The sequence below is a fragment of the Pinus tabuliformis genome, chromosome 6, assembly GCF_031772625.1.
Source record: "Pinus tabuliformis cultivar Carrire ecotype Pingquan chromosome 6, CPIR1, whole genome shotgun sequence".
Lineage (NCBI taxonomy): Eukaryota > Viridiplantae > Streptophyta > Pinopsida > Pinales > Pinaceae > Pinus > Pinus tabuliformis.
Genome location: NC_142292.1, coordinates 2,019,404,328 through 2,019,422,848, shown reverse-complemented (window position 1 = coordinate 2,019,422,848; position 18,521 = coordinate 2,019,404,328).

Here is an 18,521-nt window from a genome sequence, read left to right as displayed (position 1 = left end):
ATTAACTCTTCCCAGCTACTCTGCTGCTGGGTAAGGCTATGGCTAACTATTAACCGTATCAACCCATGATGACTAACAAATGATTCTACATGCTATGCCTTTTTCATGCTCTGTGCAACGTCATGAAGTAATGAATTCAAAAATGTAGGTAAATTTACAGAGCATTTTTGCTTTACTATAGCTAAGAGTTTGAGGTGTCGTGGTCTTACCACGTATTTTCTTCCTTCAAAGGTGATGTAGCTTTGAATGGTCTTTGCCAATTCTGCCCACAGTTCTCCTAATGCTATTGGTAGAACCCCCTTTCCTCTAATTTTCAGGGTCTGGCCTTCCTCCTGGAAGGTTTCTATGATCTCCTGCAATCTCTCCTTCTTTACTGTCCATACAGGTCCAGCGGCTGGCAGTCCCGATACCTCTGCGATTATGTCATCAGTGACTGTTATGTGTCTCCCCCTCACTGTGGAGTGATCCTCTTGTAAGTTCTGCAAGAATTCAATTGCTACAGTCTCGTTGGATTCCTGTAAGCGATTGAAATAAGTTAGCCACCCTACTCTTGCCAGGATTTCCCGTGCAACATCAGAGACTTTTAACGCCTGTGGTTCTCTCCGAATCGATCTTCCTCCCATGTTTATGGTTTCGCTGTAAAATCTCAGAATTTGACAATGGAACAGCAACTATTAAAACACAGAGAGGCTGACAGACGCATAACTCGTTCACAATCTAAAGGGTTTGACTAATGCCGCAGAGCATACTATGGAAATGGCTTAGGAACAGCAAGCCATGCAAAAATAAAAAATAGTATACCGTTGAGCCGTGCTATTCCCAAGTACGCAATTTTCTTGAATAGCGGTCTAACACGTAATCCAGGGAATGATGAGGTTAACCTCCCCCTCGCAATGTGATAGGCTGTCCCGACCGTCAAATAAAGGAGCGATGTGCCGTTCTGTTCTGAAGCAGAGTCATAAAGGAACAACATATGGCAATATGCCATGTTTACAAAAGTAGTAGATTACCAAAATCGAGGTGTAAAGTTGGATCACTTAATACGTAAGAGACTGCTGTGATATGATGCGAGACTGGGAGGATAGGACATTTGCCGTGCATACCGAGTCTCATGCGGTCATTGTCAATTGTTCTGTCATGATTGGTGATAATAGATTTTCATGCGTTGTATGGTTCGGGAAATAATATACATCTATGTGATTTATTACTAAGGTATAAGAAACAGAAGGGTGCTGATAACTACCTATTGGTGTAAATAATGTGACTTCAATACCATTAACAGTGCTCTGCTGCCGACAGGTGTCCATAACCTTGGCAGAGTTGTTTATTTCACCCATGGAACCAGGATCCTTTGTGTATGCTTAGGAAATGTTGTGTGATGTCAAAACGTAGGCCATTATGCTGGCTTGGTGACTAGTTAGCCATAATGCCATTCACGAGGAAGAAGCGAAAAGTGGGCAGGCCAGCTCGTGATGAGACCTCCTGTTCCAAGGGTTTTTTTATTTGATATACCTTTTGGACCATATCCTTGGTGTGGTGGCCATAGTGGGAATGCCACTTCACTTTCTTCCTCATGATCATGGTAGGCTGGCTCTTGATGAGACCCCCTATCCTGCATTTGACAACTTATATAAACAAGTCAGTTTTCTCTTTTTTCTTTCTTTTTCATAAAATACTTTCCGATTGATACACAAAGGGTGGTTCAACACTCCTTAAGAGTAGGAATCGTGGAAGAAGTCTTAACATCTCAATAGGAAGATATAAACCCCTTTCTCTTATTCCTGAATAATAATCAAAGAGGATTAAAAAGAACCAACATGATAAACATAACCAATCAGAGCAGAGTTAGTGGAATAATGACAACAAAAGATAATGGGTAAGTGTGTCCTTCCCTCTGTCCTCTTACTAATTCAGAGCAATTTCTTATAAAAATAGCAATTTTATAATTCACCGATTTTGGTATGTTGTGATTTTATATCCATTGTATAAGTGCATAGCTGTATTCCAAAAGACTTGAAAAAACAAGAACAATAAGCATCCTTAATTTAGAACAGCAAGGGGAGCAAGCATAAGTAAAAGGAATACGAGGATATTGTTATTTCAAAAAGGACGAGTAAAAGAATACAAGCGGTGCTCCTTCTGGAAAAAGGAAGAGTAGAAAGCACAAATGTCGTTCCTTTGGAAAAGGAACAACAAAAAAAATCGAAAATGTTGTTCCTTTGGAGAAGGAACAACAGAAGTCGAAAATGTTGTTCCTTTGGAAAAGGAACAACAAAACACACAAATGCCGTTCCTTTGGAAAAGGAACAACAAAAATAAAAAATGTTGTTCCTTTGGAAAAGGAACAACAAAAATCGAAAATGTTGTTCCTTTGGAAAAGGAACAGCAAAACACACAAATGCCATTCCTTTGGAAAAGGAACAACAAAAATAAAAAATGTTTTTCCTTTGGAAAAGGAACAACAAAACACACAAATGCCATTCCTTTGGAAAAGGAACAAAAAAAATCGAAAATGTTGTTCCTTTGGAAAAGGAACAACAAAACACAAAAATGTTGTTCCTTTGGAAAAGGAACAGTAAAAATCGAAAATGTTGTTCCTTTGGAAAAGGAACAGCAGAACACACAAATGTCGTTCCTTTAAAAAAGGAACATCAAAAATTGAAAATTCTGTTCCTTTGGAAAAGGAACAACAGAACGCACAAATGCTGTTCCTTTGAAAAAGGAACAACAAAAATCGAAAGTGTTGTTCCTCTGGAAAAGGAACAACAGAAAGAAAAAGTGTTGTTCCTTTGGAAAAGGAACAACAGAAAGCACAAAGTAAAGAAAAAGAACAAAATTAATGCAAAATGGACGGCTGATCCAAAAGGTGTTGTTCCTTTGAAAAAGGAACAACAAGATGGAAATACTGTCCCTTGGAGAAAGGGAACAACATAAAATAATAAAATTGCTGCTGCTCGGAAAAGGAACAACAAGGTGTTAATACAGAAATAATTCAACGAAAGAAATTATGTACAAATTGTAAAAAGAAATAAATGACTTAATGAATCACAGGTGAGGAAGATTGCTCTCCCTCCCCCAAAATTTCCATATCAGGGTCTTGGCGTAGCTGCTGACAGAAGGACTCCCGAGTGAGTGGTTTGCGATAAAGACGAACTCGGTGGCCATTTTCCTTGAAGGCGTATCCAGAACCGTCAATAGTGATTAGAGTAAGAGTACCATTGTCATGTACCTTCTGGATTTCATATGGTCCCAACCAATGAGTCTAAAGTTTCCTGAGAAAGTCCTGAAACCTGGAATCGTACAAAAGTGCCCAGTCTCCTTCGTGGAAGACTTTATTTTTAATGAGAGCATCATGCCATTTAGATCACTGTTGTTGGATCAGTGCAGTGTTTTGGAGTGCAGAGAGCCAGATTTTATCGAGCTCATTGAGCTGTTGTAATCGATTAATCTTTGCCTCAGTTAGATCTAAGCCAACTTCCTGTGCTGTTCGCAGTGTTTTGATTTCGAATTCTATGGGAAAAATAGGTTGCTTTCCAAACACTAATTGATAAGGTGAGTAACTAGTAGTGCTTCTCCATGTTGTTCTGTAAGCCCACAGTGCTTCTGGTAGTCTGGCAGCCCAATCACGTCTATGTGACACAATGGTTTTTGTTAGGATTGCTTCTATTATTTTATTGCTGCTTTCTACCTGACCATTTGCCTGTGGGTGGTATGGAGTAGTGATTTTATGCTAGGCATGATAGTTTTTGAGTGTTGCGGCTATTTTGTTCCCAGCAAACTGGGGTCCACCATCTATAATTATATCTCTTGGAAGGCCATAACGCACAAATATGTGGAACAAGAACTGTATGACAGAATCTTCTGTAGCTCTCAACAATGCCTCTGCTTCGACCCATTTGGTGACATATTCTGTTGCCACCTAAATATATGTTTTCTGGTTCAAGGGTGGGTTAATTGGTCCAACAAAATCAAGGGCCCATCGTTCGAATGGTTCAATGACTAGCTGTGGGTTCAGGGGCATCTCATCGGACTGACCAGGGCATCCTGCTCTCTGGAAACTATCACAAGCTTGGACGAATTTCTTTACATCTTTGAAAATTGTAGGCCAATAATACCTTGTTTGCAGCACCTTGTGTCCAGTTCTGCGATCGGTGAAATGTTCGCCACATGGTCCGTCATGGCAGGCTTTTAAAATGTCAAATATTTTATCTTCACGAATGCATCTTCTGATATGCATATCTACCCCTGTGTGGAACAGGTAGCCTCCAACCCAAGAGAATCAAGCACTCCACTGAACAATCTGTTTCCGCTCATTAGGGGTTAGATGTTTTGGTAGTTTACCTACTGCTAGGTAATTGGCAACATCAGCATACCAGGGCATTTTAATGGCAACAGCAAACAGATGCTCATCTGGAAATTGATCTTCAACTTCTGTTGCATCAATTGGCTTTGGCATTCTAGAGAGAAAATCGGCTACAGGATTTTCTCTTCCAGGTCGATCGTTGATTGTAATATCAAATTCCTTTCAATAAAATCAGCCATCTAGTTATTCTGCCATTCGTGATAGGCTTGTTTGGTAAATATTTTATGGCAGAATGATCTGTATACAAGATAACAGGATATCCAGTAATGTAATGTCTGAACTTATTGACAGCATGTATTCCAGCTAGAAATTCTTTTTCAGTAATAGTGTAATTTAGTTCAGCAGGGGATAAGTTTTTGCTAATATAATAAATTGCATATGGTTTTTTATCCTCTTCCTGCCCAAGGACTGCTCCAATGGTTGTATCTGAGGCATCAGATGATATCTAAAATGGCAAATCCCAATTTGGTCCTCAAAGTACTGGGGCTGTGGACACAAGCTTCTTCAGATCCTGGAAAGCACGTTCACATTTTTCTGTCTAAAGAAAATCAACATTACCTGTTAGTGCATACAAGGGTGCAACAATATGTGAAAAATGTTCTATAAACCTCCTATAATAACCAGAAAATCCAAGAAAATTGCGTACCTCCGTTTGAGTGGTAGGAGTGGGAATAAGCATAATTATTTGGAATTTGGCTGGGTCTACCTAAATGCCAGCTACTGAAATATAGTGTCCTAGAATAAGTCCTTCAGTCATCATCATATAGAAATTTTCATGGCTTAAACAAAGCCTAGTAGCAATGCAGCGTTGTAGGACCTTTTCCAGTGTATCCAATGCTGGATCAAAATCATCTCCGTACATTGTAAAGTCATCCATGTATACTTCAATTCCTTCATTTATTAAGTCAACAAAAATACTAAGGATAGCCCTTTGGAATGTTGCAGGAGCATTGCATAAGCCAAAAGGTAGAACTCTGTAGGCAAATGTTCCCCAAGGACAAGTAAAAGTGGTTTTGTCTTGGTATTTAGGGGCAATCTGAATCTGATTGCATCCACTGAAGCCATCTAGGAAAGAAAAGAATTTCTTTCCTGCCAAAGTGTCTAATACTTGATCGATGAATGGGAGAGGGAAGTGGTCTTTTTGTCTTGCTTTATTTAGTTCTATATAGTCCACACAAATTCTCCATTTCCCATTCTTTTTTGGTACCACCACAAGCGGAGAGACCCATTTACTATCGAAGAGAGGATAGATGAAATTGACATCTAAAAGTTTTTTAAGTTCAGCTTTTACCACATCTTTTAGATGAGGGTTAAGTCTCCTTTGAGGTTGGCGAACAGGTCTTGCATCTTTTTCTATGTAAATGTGGTGTGTACATAATTGGGGGTCAATTCCTTTCATATCAGGGTAGTCCCATGAAAATGCTTCTTTATATTTCCTTAATAAATGGAAGAGCTTCGTTTCTTGTTCGGAGGTGAGGTTGGCATTAATGTTTAAGGTTTTTCCCGGTTCAATTTCCACAACTTTACTATTTGCAATAGAGGTAACAGGTATTGTTTGATCATGCGTATCTTTAAGAGGATCTTATTATAATTCGTTATCGAATGTTGCCTCTATCATGTGACATTATGTGCGGGATCTGAGTTCAGTTTGACTAATAAAATTATTAATGGCATCGTCTTCTGTCTGGTCTTTAAAATCAAGTGCCTCTTGTATAGTTAATGGAGATCTAATGTTTTCAGTAAGGTATGATACAGGGTGCTTATTAGTTTTGACTATTGTGACACTTGGCTGTGCTGGAGGATATAAAGCTAAGTTCTTGATATTCGCCCCTCTCATTATAGTCATATTCCCTTGTAGGCAACCAATATAGGCATCAGCAGTTGCAAGCCAAGGTCTACCTAAAATCAATGGATGTCCATCAAGTCAGCTTTTGGGATTTATTATTAGAAAATCGGTCGGATATTCCCAGGAGTCAACAGATACCATGACATCATGTAGTGTGCCCTCTGGCCTAACCACAGATCGGTTGGCTAGTTCTAGTAAGGTAGAGGTGGGTTCTACAGATGTAATTCCTAGCTTTTGGCAAGTAGTAGTTGTTAAGATGTTAATTGCTGCCCCTAGATCAACTAAGGCATTGGGGAAGGTTTGACCATAAATTTGTACGGTTACTGTTGGATTTCCTGGGTCTTCGTATTTAATGGGTGTTTATTTTCCTAATAATAAGTCAGATAGAGTGCCAACTACTTGGACTCTTGGATTGTTTTCTATATTCCTCCTTGGTTTCTTTACACACAATCCTTTGATAGTCTTTGTATATATCGGAATGTCTTGAATTGCTTGGAGGAATGGAATTTTTATGTACAAATTTTGTAACTCTCCCAGAATGTCAAAATCAGGATATTGTGTAGGCCGAGGTATGATTAATCATTCTGGGAATGGGGGAGAGGATGTGGTTGCTTGGTTATGATTTTGTTGTCAGTTCACATCCTCCTCTTGTGACAGTTGTTCTTTGGGTAATTGATTTTCAACATGGGTTGTCTTATCTCCCTCAGTTTCAGTAATACACCCAGATCTTAGCTGAATATCGTTACACTCCCTCAGATCGGCTCCTATTTATGATGTTTCTACTATTTGGACAGATTGGACCGGTTTGTTATTTGGATTGGGGTTGGGTTGGGCTGGGAGTTGCGGTCTCAGATTAGACTGGGGATTTTGTTGTAAGGCTGGCAGTGTAGGTTGAGGGAGCGGTATGGTTCCTACTGGCTGATGCATCGGTCTTTGCCAGTTCATCTGCCGGGCTGGAATTTGTGAAGTAGGGGGAGTCCATTGTGGGTATGCATTACTTTGCCAATATGGTGGAGCATAGGGAAAATCCAACTAGATTGGCTTGCCTGATTCGGCCACAGGGTTGATGAAGGAAATGACTGTGGTGACCAATTTGGAAACAGAGGTTGAGGTTGATTTTGCCACATATTATATTGTTGAGCATTATACTATGAAGAATGAAAAAAAGAAGTTGGGTCCGAAAACATACCAGATTGTCGTGGCTTCCACTGACGGCGCTGGTTGAGCAGATACACCGATTCTGGCTCTTCTTCTGCTTCCTTATATACTGCTTTTAATCCGGGAAGTGAGGGAAAACTTTCTGTAAGGTGATATTTTGTGCAGATGGCGCATGTTTGGGCTGCATCTAGTGGACATTCCTTATGGCTATGTTTCTTCCTGCATCGGGGACAGAAGATCACCAAATTCTGTTCTGCCTCCATTTGCTTCTGTTTGGCCTGCATAATATCAAGTTGGGTAGTTAGTGTCCCTAGTATATCAGTTTTAAAATTTTCCAATAAATTTCCAATTTCTGCACGCGTTACTCCTTCTGTTGAAATTTTATTATCTCTTACAAACCGATCATGTTCTGCCAGTTTTAATCTTGTGTTGCCTCTCGAGCTCTTGATACATAAATCAACAATGTCAGCAAAATTTTCATGATAAATATCTCCTTTTCCCATAATGTTTAATGTTTTAATCCATTGTTCCTTCATGCCCCTAATTAATGCTGTTTTCAACACATTATCAGGTAAAGGTAGTGATGCATAAGGAGATCTTTGAAGATTATACTGAAAACGTTCCACATACTCCTCTAATGTTTCATTTGGTCTAGCTACCATCTGTAATATTTCGTCATTCAGTTCTCCAGACCTGCAATAGTCCTGATATTTTTTTAGAAAAGATTCTTTCATTTGATCCCAGTTATTTATAACCCCGCCACCTAATCCCATAAACCATCTTAAGGTGCAGCCCCTTTTAATGTAGAGGGAAATAATTTCAGTTTCTGGGGGTTGGTGGTGTAATCATATCCCCTACACAACACATCGAACTCAAATAGAAATGCATCCGGATCTTCTGATGTAAGACCGTGGAATGTAGGGATATGTTGAAGAGGGATTGCTTTCACAGGTGCATTTGCTGCAGTATCCACTATGGGGTATTGCAATGTAGAGGTTTGGGTGTTTGGATGGTTTTGAGCCATTTGGTCGAATATATGCCAATAACCTTCTGGGATATATAGGAGGGTATTCCTAGGTTGAGAGGGAATGGGTTTAACAGGAATGGTTTTGATATCACTTCCTCTATATGGGATAATGAGAGTGCCTAATTTCTAAGGAGATTGAGTTTCTTCAAAAATGATTTTTGCAGCACTTCCCTTGTCTGGGCTGCTCAATGGTTGAGTTGACCCAAGAGGAGACCTCGGTTCGTCAATTTCCCTTGTCTCTCCTCCTCCTTCACAAAGATTGTTGAAATTCCCTTCTTGCAATAGTTCTGGAGTAGAATTTTCAATTTCTTGAAAGTCCTGCTCTTCAGTTTGACTATGCACCTCAGCAAAGGCTACAGATGGTGATCCTGTGGCCTGAAGGGAACTAGTAGGCTGTCTAGAGATAACTTTTATGGGTCTTACTGAAGGCTGAGATTCTTCTTTCTTGAAGATTTCGTCTATGAAGGTTGATTGGCCAAGGGTCACCGGCCCCTTAGCTTTTTCTGGCTTGGGTAGAGGTTTGGGATTCTTTTCTGGCTTTTTCTACTTAGTCATGCACACAAATCAGCTGCTAGGTTCTATCCAAACAAAACAACAGCAAATCTGTAGGAAAGCGGGCAGGGGAGCAGGGCTGTTACATGCTCCACACGTAGGTTCTTACCTTCCGTTTTTAAAACCCAATTCTTCCCTAGCAGGTTCTTACACTACTTTGAAAAGGAACAAATGACTACACTCTTCCCTGGCAATGGCGCCAAAATTTCGAGCTATAAAAAGGGTCTCTTTCACCTCTAATTACCTCACATTAGTTTGTCAATCCAGGAACGTTTTGTTATTTCAAAGAGTGTCTCAGTCTGAGGCTATCATTTTCCAGAGTAATGCTAGTAGTACAGTGCTCAAAAAATACAAGAGTAAATGGATGCTAGCTTACAACAAACTACTTTGAAAGACTAAACCACACATTCAGAAAACTAAGCAATTTATCAGTCAAGGGTTCAGTAGCAGTAACTCGTCCCTTTGTAAACTGATGGGGTCAAAGGAAATCAGAGAACAGATCGTGGATCTGGGGACCAGACAGTAAATGTCAACACCCACTACAGTCTTAGATCGTTCTTCACACCCAAAATAACAATAATGCAAATGACAAGAAATGGAACAACAGATAAGAAATAGAACAGCAAATAAGAAATAGAACAACAAACCTGAAATGGAACAACAAACAGGAAACTGTAATAGAAATTGAGTCTAATAAACAACAACACCTTAGCCTACAATATCAAATGCAATAATCGTCTCCTACAGGAATCAAATGGAAATCCTTCACTTTTAAGGACAAATTGAACAACATGCAAAAATGGAACAACACTGATTAATAATAGATTATAGAACAGCGCTTGAAAACCATACGTATATGCACACGGAACACCTTAATAGTAACCCGATCTTGGTAAACCAGTTATCAACCTCAGTTATAAAGATTACGACTATATTTCAGAATGGAACAGCAATGTCTATAGATTCAACAATCACAAAGAACATAATTCCTAAGATGAGTTCAGTAATACCAATGAAATAAATGTACAACACAGATACTGTGTAATTGAACAGCAACAGTATTCTGTAAAGACCGGTAATATCATATCAACACTTGAAGGGACAGTAATACGTTGCAAAGTTAATACAATGGTTTTGTCTTCAGAAACTTCAGTAAATTGAACATAACAGAGTGTGTGATGTAACTAACAAAAAATATCAGATACCGAATAATGCTGATAAGCAAATGACACAAAAACCAAAAGTAATAGTACAGGAGAAAGTGTCCTCCATGGTCGGGCCCTTAGCCTCCAGGGGTACACCGCTTGAAGTTATTCTAGACTCAGAGATGAAATAGCAACCAAGTTTGTATTAATGCATAAGACAGAATTACAATAGATCAGTTCTCAACGAGACTCGATGATCAAAGTTTCAATATTTAGTATAAATTACATAAAACAACATAATAGACTCGACAGACCCTTCGGGCTAACAGTGCTACCCCTTTTATAATGGTGAAGGCAAAGATGTCTAGGTGCAAAAATAGTTAAAGCAGTGATCCCTCAAGATCAAAGATCCCGAGGGATTCGCCGAACCGTTAGTCCTCAGTTATCTCTTTTCTTTCTTGCGCCGAGCCAATATCTCCACTTCCTTTCCAGGGCTGATTCGCTTTGATTTGTTTTGCCTTGTTTGCATACGGTTCCCCGTCAAAGGGACAATGGTTAACCTGTCCTTGTCCTTTCCTTTGGAACGACAATTTTTCGTTTTTCCTTCTTCCTGCATAAGAAAATGACAATTGTCAGTGTTTTTGATCTGCATATTAATCTCACAGGTTTTATTGCAATTCTTTATCATTTACCTAGTTCATGATGCAAAAGGTTTGTAAGTTCTAATGAAAAGAGGCTGAAATAATTACCAAAAACATACCTTCTTTAGAACTCCACACATACCTCATGACCTGGTCCTCGGTGGTTAAAGGGAATAGATGTTCTAACATCATCATGATGTCATACTACCATGTGGTGCCCCCCTGGATGATGCCACGTGTCACACGTGGCTTGGTCCTTTGACCAATCAAAAAGAGTCATTTGTACCTGTCATGTGGTGGCCCCAGTGGTTCCATGTTACCTTGCTAAAATTATCATACCAATGTATTGAGATCTAATTAGCTGGAATAGGCTCATGTGGTAGGGTACACTCTCAGTTAACTATCGTGCATGTTGGAATGCTTTCTGCCACTTATTTCTTCATATGGCCACATAATCTGCTAGATCTACATAAAGGTGTTATTGAGGTTCCTAGAGACAACGTCTGGGTTGAGGAGAGGTCAGTGCCTAGGACATATTAATGTATCGTAAAGATAAATATGTTATGCTCAAGAGATAGATATAAAATGGATAAATCTAGTTCCATTACCCTACTCAAAGGCAAATTCAATTTATGAACATGAAGTATGTCATTCCAAATAGTTAATGCTTAGATATGGTGGCCTATGAATGGAGAATTCAGTTTCATTGATTGTTGTAGTATAGGTGAAAGAAGAAATAGAAGAAAAGAAACTAAGCACAGAGGGATGAACACAAAATCTTGTGCACTAGATCCCAGTGGAACAATGGATTAAACTAAAGAGATGAAATGTAGAATTCTTAGAGTGTATTTTAAGGCCTTCAATCCCACACACTACAGATACCATTTTCCATAACCTAACCTAGGTAAATATGTAAGTTAAGATTGAATATAAAATCTACAATTACACAATTTCTGAGAGGAAAGAAACACATATGAAATAATAAACAGTGAAAGAAATGCATACTGCACAGCTCAATTTTTGGAATTGCTGGGGAACTTCTTTATTAATATTCAAAATGATATACATTTCATAGATCCAAAACTTGCAAAATTTTTAGAGCATTTACAACCTCTGGGATAGAAAAATTGAACGTTAATAATGAGACTTTCTTCCCTTATATAGGGAGAAAATAGAACAAGGACATTTACAAAATACCTTGGAAAACAATAGTTGTTTAACTATTCATCTCTGCAAGCTTGCAACTTGTCTGGATGTCCTAATTACTACATAATAAATTCGATTCTCTTCTTGAAAATAAAATATTTACAAAAATTTCAGAAATGACATAAAACTACCATGATTCCTGGATCAAAATATCTTCATTGTTGACTCCTTTGATCTCTTGAGGTGGACCTAGGCTCCATTGTTCGGGCTAAAGGAGGATTAACAAAATGGTCGCATTTCTTCCATAGTATTGGATCTAGTGTAGGAGTGTGAATAAGATTGTTCTAGGCCATCCTCAAACTTGTAAGTTTAGTGTAATTAGGCTTGGCAACGAACAAGGTTTTCACTAACCATAGTAGCTAAAAATCTCTCTATAGATAATTCACTATGGTTTTTCCCTTGAGAGTGGTAGTATTTTCATGTGATGAATCCACCTTACTCTTGGCCTCAACCAACAGTTTCTCATACTACTCCCATGGTAGCAGGTTCCCTTGAAAGTCCCAACAACTAGGAAATCCTACTCTAGTTCTTTGATCAAAATTGGAATTAAATGTTGCTACCAACTTTTCCAAGTCATTCACACATTCCTCAACTTTGTCCCTTCCTGCCTTTTTCTGAACCATCTTAGAAACTTCAATAATTACACTTGTCTTGTCAATGATATCCATTTCTCTCAAGTCTCCAGTAGCAAGGTACTCTTATATCAGATCAATTCTAGTTCTTGCAACACAGATGGGATGGAAGATACATCAGATGGATGTGAGGACAACATTCCTCAATGGAGTGATTGCGCAGGAGGTGTACATTGAATAAGCAGAAGGATTTGAGACCTTCGATAGGGATTCACATGTGTGCAAACCCAAGTGAGCGTTGTATGGATTGAAACAAGAACCCCATGTTTGGTACACCAAGATCGACAACTATTTTAGCAGGTTGGGCTTCACCAAAAGTGAAGCAGATGAAAACCTTTACCATATTTTTATTGAAGGTAAATTGTTGATTATAGTATTATATGTCGATGATTTTATTTTAACTGGTAATGAGAAGTTGATAAAATCTTGCAAATAGGATCTTGCAAGAGAATTCGAGATGAAGGACATGGGACTTAGGTATTATTTCCTCAGTTTGGAAGTATGACAAGGAGATGGGTAACTGTTTGTCTCAGGGAAAGTATGCCAACGAGATATTGACAAAATTTTGCATGGAGAGTAGCAAACCCATGGAGAATCCTCTAATAGGTAGTTGGAGGAAAGAGGATGTCACTATTTGTAGGCAACTTGTGGGTTCACTTATGTACTTGGTGAACACATGGAAATACACGTGTTATGTAGTTATTCAACTTAGTCAAGCAATGGTTAAGCCAACCAAATTGTATTGGAATGTAGCCAAACATGTGTTGTGATACCTCAAAGGCACTACTCAGTATGGTCTTTGGTACAAACGTACAGAGCGTCAAGGCTTCACAAATGTAGATTGGGTGGGTAGTCCATCAGATCAGAATAACACTTCAGGAGGAGTCTTCAGTATTGGGTCAACAATAGTTTCTTGGTAGAACAGGAAGCAGAGATTAATTGCACTCAGTTCAACAAAAGTAGAGGACATGGCTGCTAGTCGGGCAAGTTGTGAAGCTATCTGGATGATGAAGATTCTTGTTGGGTTACTTGTTTAGATGATGGATCCCATTGTGATTTATTGTAACAATCATAGTTATATCAAACTCTCTGAAAATCCACTTTCTCATGATTGATGCAAGCATATCGACATCCAGTATCACCATCTACGAGATTGTGTGCAGAGGCAGATCATGTTGTTGGAATACATTCCTACAGAGGAAGATGATGCAGATATTTTGACAAAAGAATTGTCAAGAGAAAAATTCGAGTTCCATAGAGACAAGATTGGGGTATCTGATAATCCCTTTCTTGTTGAGATGGAGTGTTGAAAATGGCAACAAGGAAATCCTGATTTAATTTTCCCTTGAATTAAATTAGGAGAAAATTGTAATTCCACATCACAAGACAACAAGAATGAGTTAAATAAGTTAGTTTCACTTAGTTGGCTCAATTAATTTGAGTTGAGGGCCTAAATTGAGTCATGTATAATGGTTCCTAAATGTTAGGAGCCTAGGGTGAGTTTAATTTAATTAAGTTAAACTGAGTTAAAGTCAGTTAAACTAGTTTCAATTATTGGAGGAACTAGTAGGAGGTCTAGAAGTGGGGTGCAACTTCAATTTTCAACAAGTTAATTGATAAATCAGCCACAATTAACTCATGCATGCATGAAATTTGAGTTACCCTATTGATATTGGAGTTCAAGGGAAATGTACTATCATTTGTATAATTTTTCGAGTTGTACGGGTGGTGCATACCGTCAGAGAAGGACCTATAGGGATTGTGCAATTCAGGATGGGGATTTCCCTAATTAATAGGGGGCTAATTCCTTGAGAAACAATGCAAGGAAATAAGAGCTTGGAAGGCAGAAAAATTGGCTACGTATTGGCAAGAGTTATCTTATGAGGCAATGAGATAGATTATACTTGTGCGGAGATTGTTTAGGCTTGAACAAGCATTGTATTTCTTCTCTATTTTCTAATCTAATGCAATACAAATATGAAGAGGTTTTGAGCAATAATATTTCCCCTTAGATAAATATCTGAGCATATGTGATTGAATCTTGTCTCATCTTTATGTTGTGATTTCTTGATCGGTTAATTGTTTCCGCTGATGTGTAGAGTAGATTCAAGTCTTTTGTTTTAGCAAATTACATAAGCAGTTTGAATCTACAAGGAATGTTTTCAACACAGGCTCTGATGTAGGAATTTTTTACTTCTATTCTAATGACTAGAATCAACTTTTGTTTCTTGTATTAGGGCTTTAATTTCCTCTATGTGCTCTAGGTTAACTCCCAACTTGATTATCAACTCCTTCAAGCCTTCATTATGTACATATAGGGTCCTAGAATGTGCCTTTTCCTGCTTGATTATGTTAGTGGCATTTTCTAGGAGTTTCTTTGCATTACTGATTGACATTGAGGCCTTTCTCAAATCATGGTATATCATATCACCAACCTACCTATGTAAAGTAATTTTGTCATGCAAAGATACCTTTGCAGTGTTTAGGGATAAGTCCATGGTTTTAAATTTGGTTCTTGTGGAGAGTAATTATGATTCAAATGAAAAATGGCATCCACCCATGGTATTCATTCACCCATGGTTTTGTAAGTGGCATCCACCCATGTTATTTACCCACCCATGGAATTTACCTGTGGTATTGTAACCAAAAAAGGATATAAGTAACAAGTCTTATTTTGTAAAAGGACAGATTTTCCACCACAATGTAGCTTTAACAATTATTCTTTGTTTTAATAAAAATAATTCTTTGTGGTAGTATTTACTGTTTTCTCCTCATTTCTTCTAGCATTTCAATATTTTTAGATCTTGGGGGCCTCCTCCCAAGATCCGTATCAGTGGTATCAGATTTAGGTTATGAATCCATGAGAATGAGGGTTTGAAGCATATTTTAGTTTAAAAGTTTTGCAACAATCTTCAGAAAACTTCCTGCAAGTGTTGCAACCTCCATAGAGAATTTTATAAGGGGAAAAATAACTCATTTGAAATTATTTTCTATTATCTCAAATGGTTTTTTTATGGAATTTGATTTCGTTTCCCAATTTGAGAGATATGATCAATTGAAGTTACACATTTCTGGAACGTTGCACGACCATGCATACCATGAGTTCATGGAATCATTTTCTCATTCCACAAGTCATGAAAGTTTAAACGTCTTATATCAATGGAAATATCTCTTCAATACCTCAAATGGGTCTTTGACGAAATTTGATATCATCACTTGTAGCATAAGCTATGAGCAAATTTGTAGCAATAGGTCTATAATGTGAAAGACACCTTTACAACATATCATTGGATAGGAGAATCTACAACACCCATGGTCACTTTTGTTACCAGTTTGCAACACATTTATAGTTCAGGTACATCTATGTTGTGGCCTGGTTCTGTACTCCACCTAGAATCCATGAGTTTTTATATCTAGAGTAACATTCATAGCGGGTTCCCTTTGGAGATGTGCCCTCCCACCCCAATTAGTAGGCACCTGCTTCATATTCATCATTTTCAACATAGCATCATCCGACTTAGGTTATTTGGAGACATGCGATCCCACCCTAGGTTATGTAGGCACCTGCTACTTCATCAATAGTTAACATCAAGGTTATGGGTCAATCACACAAAACCCTTGCCATCGAAGTCCATTTGTTAGGTCGCACATTGTTAGTATCACAGTTGGCCACAAGAATTACAGGGTATCTCTATCCTCAGATCTTCATTTTTCATGTTTATGGGTCATCCACTAACCCACACTTCATTGAAGTCCATTTTCTAGGCCGCACATTGTGAGTATCACAGTTGGTCACAAGCATTACAAAACCCTTCTCTTTAGTGGATCTTCGTTCATCATGGTTATGGGTTAACCACACAAAACCCTTCTCTTTAGTGGATCTTCATAACAACAAAGGCTTCTCATGAGGGAACTTCATGGAATGGGGACCATTGCTTCTTAAGGATGGAGGAATGATCTAACTGGAGAATGGCATCCACCCGTGGTATTCATCCACCCATGGTATTGTAAGTGGCGTTTGCCCATGGTATTCATCCACCCATTGTATTTATCCACCCATGGAATTTACCCATGGTATTGTAAGTGGCATCCACCCATGGTATTTACCAACCCATGGAATTTACCTGTGGTATTTAAACCAAAAAAGGCTATAAGTAACAAGTCTTATTTTGTAAAAGGACATATTGTCCACCACAATGTAGCTTTTAAAATTATTCTTTGTTTTAATAAAAAACATTCTTTGTGGTTTTGTTTACTGTGTGTTCTCATATTTTTTTATCATTTCAATTTTTCAGATCTTGGGGGCCTCCCCCAAATCTCGGATCAAATTGAGCTTTAGGATGTATTATGGAGACTCTGAGTTGATTCTTATCAAGGTCCATTGCTGAAAGCAATCTGGTCTGGGAAGAAGATGATATTTGTTTAACTAGTTGAGCCATCATCTCTCCTTTCACTCGTTGACTATTTTCTTCAATTTTATGATAATCTTTTAGTGATGCATCTAAAATGGAATGAATTCCTTCCACTATGGGTACTTTCAGATTTGTGGAGCTAGGTGGTACAATCTGTTCTAGATTTTCCAAGCTCATCTGGAAGCCTAGTTAATCAGAGGTACTTTATGTTAATTTCACTTGTATTTCCTCCTCATCCTCAGGTTGTATCCTAGCCTTATTTGATATATGTGATTCCTCCAAATCTATATCCATTGCTTCATGAGTATTTCTTTTTAAAGTGTTCTCTTTAGATTCAAGGGTCTCAACCTCCAATTCTGAACTTATAGGCCAAAAATCTTGGTTTTCCTTCCACTCTAATTCAGGCCTACTTTCATGGGTGTATGGGGATGATCTAACACTCTTTCTCTTGTAAGAAATAATATTATGGGGATAATATTGCCATCTCTCTCCCAACTCAAAATGGAACTTTTTTTTTAATTTTATCTTCAACATGGTTTAGAGCTTATCTAGATTTTACAATGATTGGACCCATAATATTTCCTAACTTGAACATGTATCCTCTATGCCTAAGAATAAATTGGACTTGGTCCACATATAACCTTTGTCTGATAAATTCCAAAGAGAAAACCCTGATGGGTATAAATATTGGCAATCTATACGGCTTCTCATCAAATCCATATAGCTTGATCTCAGTAAAGTCCTCAAAAAAATACCAATCCCAAACTTTGGCATCCTTACTCAGCTATAGTAATTGCTTTTGTTGTGGGAGGACCCTTGGGGGAAGTGCAACATTCAGGATACTATAAACGATGGCCATAAAAGTGGATAGAAAGTCAGAAAACCCCTGATTTTTATACTTTATCTTGATTATACTTTTCCATTCAATCATAGATTTCCTCTAGTTTTTATAATTAAAAGTGATTATACATAGGTACTCAAATTTGTCAATATGAACATACATGAATAAGTAAACAGAGATGGAGGGATATCTGAAAAGATGGGCAATGTGGAACTTCTCAAACTGGAGATTAATGGATTTAGCTAAGTATGTAGGTAGGTCTAAATAATCTATGTGGTTTAACACGTGACTCAGAAACCCTAAGGTCGATTTAGTTATATTGGTGGTCTCATCTTCCCCAAGTAGTACAAAAAATTGAGGCTAAGATCTTTTGGGCATCTTGAGAAAGGATATACACAAGGTAGGTCTCGGTTGGTTGAGGAGTTAGTGTGCCTGGAGGTGAAATCATTGCAAACAAGATCAGTTTATTCTTTGCTGACAATTGAGTGAATTCTATAGTCAGTGAGTCTTCACTGAATGGCTTTGTGTTTTGGAGTCAGGGAAATAGAAATCCTTGTGAATAAGGTCAAATGTGAGAGTCAAGAATAAGCTCTCCTATGGAAGATGCAACACAGTTTCTCTGAGGAACATATGCATAAGACAATCAAGTTATGAACTCAGGAAAGTGGTAGGTGGTTGGGGTTAACACATAGTACAAG